The sequence below is a fragment of the Lolium rigidum genome, chromosome 3 (genome assembly GCF_022539505.1).
Source record: "Lolium rigidum isolate FL_2022 chromosome 3, APGP_CSIRO_Lrig_0.1, whole genome shotgun sequence".
In the NCBI taxonomy this organism is placed as follows: domain Eukaryota; kingdom Viridiplantae; phylum Streptophyta; class Magnoliopsida; order Poales; family Poaceae; genus Lolium; species Lolium rigidum.
In genome coordinates, this window is record NC_061510.1 from 60,990,095 (window position 1) to 60,997,753 (window position 7,659).

Below are 7,659 nucleotides of genomic sequence, written 5' to 3' on the forward strand. Positions count from 1 at the left end.
ACAAACTATATAACAATTGCCATGAACAATTCACTACTTAAAGATCAACATAGAGATACAATAGATCAAGGGAAAACAATATATTGCATCATACAACATGTTTGCCAAGAGATTACAGAGGGGGATGATGAATAGTTGTTGTAGATGTTGATGAAGATTGTGTTGATGCCTTCACCGGAGGGGGTGGAGTCCACCGGAGGCGATTCTGGCAGCGTTTCCCCCCTCCGATCTCCGCCGGTGGTGGCCGGTTATCTCTATGTTTATGTGTTTTTGATCTCCGCCGCTGTAGCCTCGATGAAACCCCCGGAGTCATATATATAGTAGTTTTTAGGGAAAAACAAGTCGGTTCGCAAAAAGTGATAATATGTTGCAATAAGGTGTAAAGTTCCTGTATGCATTTTACATGCATCAAGTCCAAGTCTCGCGTCACGGATATTCGTGGTACCCTCTCCAACACAAACAAGCTAGACATGTCCTCTAGCAAGTTCATTGCCAAGATGAAAGGATTTTCCTCTGAGCTTGCGACGGTGGGACTCAAGGTAGCTGATGATGAGCTTACAGAATATATTCTCAATGGACTGGATGGTGAATATAATCCCCTTATTGCTTCCATTAAGGCTGTTTTGAGCACCAATCTCGCCAATATGAGCTACCAACTTACTCCAAATGATCAGCGTCATATATAACATGTTGTTCGAGACCCGTTAGGGCACTATTTCCTTCCAATCTTCGGCCAACGCTGCTACACGTCACCGCCCGACCCGTCCCAACAATACTCGCCACGAGCCATATCGTGCTGGTCGCGGTGATCACTACCCCTAGGAGCAGCATTCGGATCCTCCTTGCGATGACCAATACCGTGGCTAGGAGCAGTACCATGGTGGCCAAGCACCTTACTGTCGTGGCTAGGACAATTATTGTGGCTGTGATCAGCAGCATGCTCCCGATTAGTACCGTGGCCATCAACAGAACCGTGTCAATGAGCAATACCATCCACGCCAACATGATCATAACCAAGGGCGTGGTGCACCCAAAGGGGGTGATGGACATGGCTACAACCCTTCCACTTTCCAGAATGTTACTTTCCAAATTTGTAAGAAGTATGGACATCCTACTAATGAGTGTTGGTGGTACACAGATGGATATGATGATGATCCTCACCAGGAGCAAAGAGGTGCATATGGTGTGGAGCATAACTAGTACATGCACACTAGTGCTATTGACAAAATCAAAGGTGAATTAAACAAGCTTCATACTCGTGATGATTACATAGGCCGTGATCAAGTCCACAATGCTAGTGGAATAGGTATGACAATTGAGCACATTGGTCATTTGATATTGCACACCCCTCATAGTTCCCTTCAGTTGCGTAATATTTTGCATGTTCTTAGTTCTTCCAAAATTTTATTGTCCATGCATAATATTTCCCTAGACAATAATGCTTTGTTGAGTTCACCCAGTTTTCGTTTCGATCAAGGATCATGCGATGAAGCAAATACTGTTAATAGGTTCATGTCATGATGGTCTTTATCCTCTAGTGCCTATCCCCGCGGGGTCTCACAAGCATCCTTCGTCACCACAAGCCATCATCATCCTCATGGCACAACATTCTAGGGCGTTGATACGTCCAAAACGTATCTACTTTCCTGAGCACTTTTGCTATTGTTTGCCCTCTAATATGTGTGTTTTGAATACAACAAACATGGACTAACGATGTTTTCAGCAGAATTGCTATGGTGTCTCGTTTTTGTGCAGAAATCCAACTTTCAGGAAAATTCCCGAAAAATATCGCAAAGTCCATATTTCACCCGAAGACTCACGGAGCCAGAAGACGAGACGGAGAAGGGCCACAGGGGCCCACACCTGCCCTAGGCGCGGGCGAGGCTTGGCCGCCCCTAGGAGTGGTCTGGCCGCCTCGGCCACCCCCTCGACCTCTCCTCTCGACTATATTAAGCCTCTAACCCTAAAAACAGAGGGGGGTTCGACGTTTTTCCAGAAAGAGTTCCGCTGCTCCGCCGCCACCAGAAACCCCAATTCGGGAACCAGAAACTCCGTTCTGGCACCCTGCCAGGACAGGGAATTGGAGGATATCATGACCATCGCCAGCACCGACGCCTCTCCATCAACCATCCATGATTCCATCATCCATGTGTGAGTAATTCCGTTTATGTAATAGGCTGTAGGGGATGGTAGGGATTGGATGAGATTGTTTATGTAATAGCTATAAGATTGTTATGGGCATAGTGCCTAGTATCCGTTGTTAGTATTTTTTGACATTGTTGCAACTTGTTATGCTTAATGCTTGTCACTTTGGGCCCGAGTGCCATGATCTCAGATCTGAACATGTTATTGATTCATGAGGATAATTATTGTTGTTGATCTTACCTACAAGTTGTGTACACATATCGTTGTCCGGAACCCGAGGCCCCAAAGTGACAGCAATTGGGATAACCGGAGGGGGTGGCTGTGATGTGAGGATCACGCATGTTCACGGAGTGTTAATGCTTTGCTCTGGTACTCTATTAAAAGGAGTACCTTAATTACCAGAAGATTCCCTTGAGGCCCCGCTGCAAACGAGCTGGTAGGACAGAAGATGTCGTGCAAGTTTCTCATTGCGAGCACGCACGACTAAATAGGAACACACGTCTATGATTATTTTATACTAGGATGCTTTTATCATTATTACTTGCAATGCCCACATCTTGCTTATTATATGAACTATCTCATTCATGCAGCGCCCGTTCATCCATCTATGTGCCTACAGTATTTTAATCCTGCTGTCTACTGCAATCATCGCTACTGCTATTTTTATTTCATTACTATTGTTACTTCACTACTACCACTGCTATAAAACTGTTACTACTTATAAACTGTTGCAAGCAAGTCTATTTCCATGTGCAGGTGAATTGACAACTCATCTGTTAAATCTTATAAATATTTTTTTGGCTCCCCTTGTGTCGAATCAATAAATTTGGGTTTTACTTCACTCGAAGACTGTTGCGATCCCCTATACTTGTGGGTCATCAAGACTATTTTCTGCCGCCGTTGCCGGGGAGCATACCTTTATTTATAAGCCCACTTGAAGGTGATACTGTTCGCTGCAATTTATTTATTATGGTGAAAGCTCGTGAAGCAAAGTTCCCTATATTTCCATCCACTACAAGAAGAGGTACAACTCTGAACACCTCGGTTGCTCTTGATTCGCCATTTTTTATGAGTAAGCTTCTTACTCCACCACATGCTGCTACTTCTGCTGAATCTGAAAATGCTCCTGGACATTTTTGATGATGCTTTTACTGTGCTTGATAATAGTGGTTCATTAGGTACTTTCCTAGACACTACAATTTCTAGAGCTAAACAAATTGAAAATGCTGAAAATACTATTACACATGTTAGTTCACCTGAGGTTAGAGGGGAACAGGTATGACAATTGAGCACATTTGTCATTTGATATTAGACACCCCTCATAGTTCCCTTCAGTTGCGTAATATTTTGCATGTTCTTAGTGCTTCCAAAAATTTATTGTCCACGCATAATATTTCCCTAGACAATAATGCTTTGTTGAGTTCACCCATTTTTCGTTTCGATCAAGGATCATGCGATGAAGCAAATACTATTAATAGGTTCATGTCATGATGGTCTTTATCCTCTAGTGCCTATCTCCGCGGGGTCTCACAAGCATCCTTCATCACCATCAAGCCATCATCATCCTCATGGCACAACATTCTAGGGCGTTGATACGTCCAAAACGTATCTAATTTCCTGGACACTTTTGCTATTGCTTGCCCTCTAATATGTGTGTTTTGAATACAACAAACATGGACTAACGCTGTTTTCAGCAGAATTTCTATGGTGTCTCGTTTTTGTGCAGAAATCCAACTTTCGGGAAAATTCCCGAAAAATATCGCAAAGTCCATATTTCACCCGAAGACTCACGGAGCCAGAAGACGAGACGGAGAAGGGCCACAGGGGGCCCACACCTGCCCTAGGCGCGGGCGAGGCTTGGCCGCGCCTAGGAGTGGTCTGGCCGCCTCGGCCACCCCCTCGACCTCTCCTCCCGACTATATTAAGCCTCTAACCCTAAAAACAGAGGGGGTTCGACGTTTTTCCAGAAAGAGTTCCGCTGCTCCGCCGCCACCAGAAACCCCAATTCGGGAACCAGAAACTCCGTTCTGGCACCCTATCGGGATAGGGAATTGGAGGAGATCATCGCCATCGCCATCAATGACGCCTCTCGATCAACAATCCATGATTCCCCCATCCATGTGTGAGTAATTCCCCGATGTAGGCTGTAGGGGATGGTAGAGATTGGATGAGATTGTTCATGTAATAGCTATAAGCTAGATTGTTATGGGCATAGTGTCTAGTATCCATTGTTAGTATTTTTGACATTGTTGAAACTTTTCATGCTTAATGCTTGTCACTTTGGGCCCGAGTGCCATGATCTCAGATCTGAACATGTTATTGATTCATGAGGATAATTATTGTTTTTGATCTTACCTGCAAGTTGTGTACACATATTGTTGTCCGGAACCTGAGGCCCCAAAGTGACAACAATTGGGATAACCGGAGGGGATGGCTGTGATGTGATGATCACGTGTGTTCACGTAGTGTTAATGCTTTGCTCTCGTACTCTATTAAAAGGAGTACCTTAATTACCAGTAGATTCCCTTGAGGCCCCGCTGCAAACGGGCTGGTAGGACATAAGATGTCGTGCAAGTTTCTCATTGCGAGCATGCACGACTAAATTGGAACACACGCCTATGGTTATTTTGTGCTAGGATGTTTTTATCATTATTACTTGCAATGACCACGTCTTGCTTATTATATGAACTATCTCATTCATGCAGCGCCCTGATACGTCCCAAACGTATCTATAATTTCTTATGTTCCATGCTACTTTTATGATGATACTCACATGTTTTATACACATTATATGTCATTATTATGCATTTTCCAGCACTAACCTATTGACGAGATGCCGAAGAGCCGATTGCCGTTTTTCGTTGTTTTTGGTTTCGAAATCCTAGTAAGGAAATATTCTCGGAATTGGACGAAATCAACGCCCAGGGTCCTATTTTTGCACGAAGCTTCCAGAAGTCCGAGGGAGAGACGAAGTGGGGCCACGAGGTGGCCAGACACCAGGGCCGCGCGGCCTGGGCCTTGGCCGCGCCGGCCTGTCGTGTGGGGCCCTCGTGTGGCCCCCTGACCTGCCCTTCCGCCTACATATAGTCTCCGTCGCGAAACCCCCAGTACCGAGAGCCACGATACGGAAAACCTTTCGCAGGACGCCGCCGCCGCCAATCCCATCTCGGGGGATTCAGGAGATCGCCTCCGGCACCCTGCCGGAGAGGGGAATCTTCTCCCGGAGGTCTCTTCATCGCCATGATCGCCTCCGGATCGATGTGTGAGTAGTTCACCCCTGGACTATGGGTCCATAGCAGTAGCTAGATGGTTGTCTTCTCCTCATTGTGATATCATGTTAGATCTTGTGAGCTGCCTATCATGATCAAGATCATCTATTTGTAATCCTACATGTTGTGTTTGTTGGGATCCGATGAATATTGAATACTATGTCAAGTTGATTATCAATCTATCATATATGTTATTTATGTTCTTGCATGCTCTCCGTTGCTAGTAGAGGCTCGGCCAAATTGATACTTGTGACTCCAAGAGGGAGTATTTATGCTCGATAGTGGGTTCATGCCTCCATTAAATGCGGGACGAGTGACGGAAAGTTCTAAGGTTGTGGATGTGCCGTTGCCACTAGGGATAAAACATCGATGCTTTGTCTAAGGATATTTGTGTTGATTACATTACGCACCATACTTAATGCAATTGTCCGTTGTTTACAACTTAATACTCGGAGGGGTTCGGATGATAACCTCGAAGGTGGACTTTTTAGGCATATATGCATGCTTGGATAGCGGTCTATGTACTTTGTCGTAATGCCCCGATTAAATCTCATAGTACTCATCATGATATATGTATGTGCATTGTTATGCCTTCTTTATTTGTCCATTGCCCAAGCTGTAATTTGTTCACCCAACATCTCGCTATCTTATGGGAGAGACACCACTAGTGAACTGTGGACCCCGGTCCTATTCTTTACATCCGAAATACAAACCTGCCGCAATTGTTCTTTACCGTTCTTCGCAAACAAACATCATCATCCACACTATACATCTAATCCTTTGTTTACGAGCAAGCCGGTGAGATTGACAACCTCACTCGTTACGTTGGGGCAAAGTACTTTGATTGTGTTGTGCAGGTTCCACGTTGGCGCCGGAATCCCCGGTGTTGCGCCGCACTACACTCCGCCGCCATCAACCTTCAACGTGCTTCTTGGCTCCTACTGGTTCGATAAACCTTGGTTTCTTTCTGAGGGAAAACTTGCTACTGTACGCATCACACCTTCCTCTTGGGGTTCCCAACGGACGTGTCGACTGCACGCATCACGCCCGTTCATCCATCCCTGTGTCTACAGTATTTTAATCCTGCTGCCTACTGCAATCATCGCTACTGTTGTTTTTATTTCATTACTGGTGTCACTTCACTACTACCACTGCTATAAAACGGTTACTAGTGATAAACTGTTGTGAGCAATTCTATTTCCAGGTGTAGGTGAATTGACAACTCATCTGTTAAAGCTTATAAATATTCTTTGGCTCCCCTTGTGTCGAATAAATAAATTTGGGTTTTACTTCCCTCGAAGACTGTTGCGATCCCCTATACTTGTGGGTCATCAGGCATCCGTATTCATTTAATGTTCAACAAGTGATTATGAAAAATAATCCCCCTAATGTGCCTGAAATAAACTCTTATATTTGTGATCCTTGTCAACAAGTAAAAAATCACCGGTTTCCCTATCCTATACCTACTAGTGTGTCCACTGTTTAATTGGAACACGTGTTTTCTTATGTATGGGGCCATGCTCCTGTTTCTGTTGGACCACATTCATATTATGTAAAATTCATTGATGAGTATTGTAAATTTACTTGGATATATTTTCTCAAAAAGTGTCGTGATGTTTATCAAGTCTTTCTCAATTTCCAGCAACTTGTTGAACAAAAATTTGGTCATAAAATCATTACTATGCAAACTGATTGGGGTGGTGAATGTGAAAAACTCCACGCTTTCTTTGGAAAAAAGGCACGAAACATCGTGTGTCATGTCATCAGGCTCACCAACAAAACCGTTCGGCTAACTATATATAAACACCATCACATTGTAGAAGTTGGTCTTGTCTTACTTTCTAATGCATAAATGCCTCTCAAATTTTGCATGAAGCTTTTCTCACAACCACTTTTCTCATAAATTTGATTTCCACTAAGGTGCTTAATCTTGCAACTCTAACAAAGAAACACCATAATGTCAAGGTAAACTATGACACTCTTCGCATTTTTGGTTGTGTGTGTTGGCCCAACCTTTCTCCCTACAATAAACACAAACTTCATAATGATATCAGTGTGACTAGTTATTCAGATCATGTTATCATGGGGTAAGAATTTTGCTACTCCCTCCATACCAGTTAACAGTGCAATTAAATATTTCGAGAAAAAAGTTTGACTGCAAATTTGATCAACAAAATGTAAGATATATGTCAAAAAATTGTTCCATTGAATTCATATTCAAAAGAAGTTTCTAATAGTATCATTT

At 43.6% G+C, this 7,659-nt stretch overlaps 1 pseudogene; it reads left to right on the forward strand.

Moving 5' to 3' along the window:
- The first annotated feature begins 536 nt into the window (after positions 1-536).
- On the forward strand, positions 537-654 carry LOC124704957 (annotated as a pseudogene).
- The last annotated feature ends 7,005 nt before the right edge of the window (positions 655-7,659 follow it).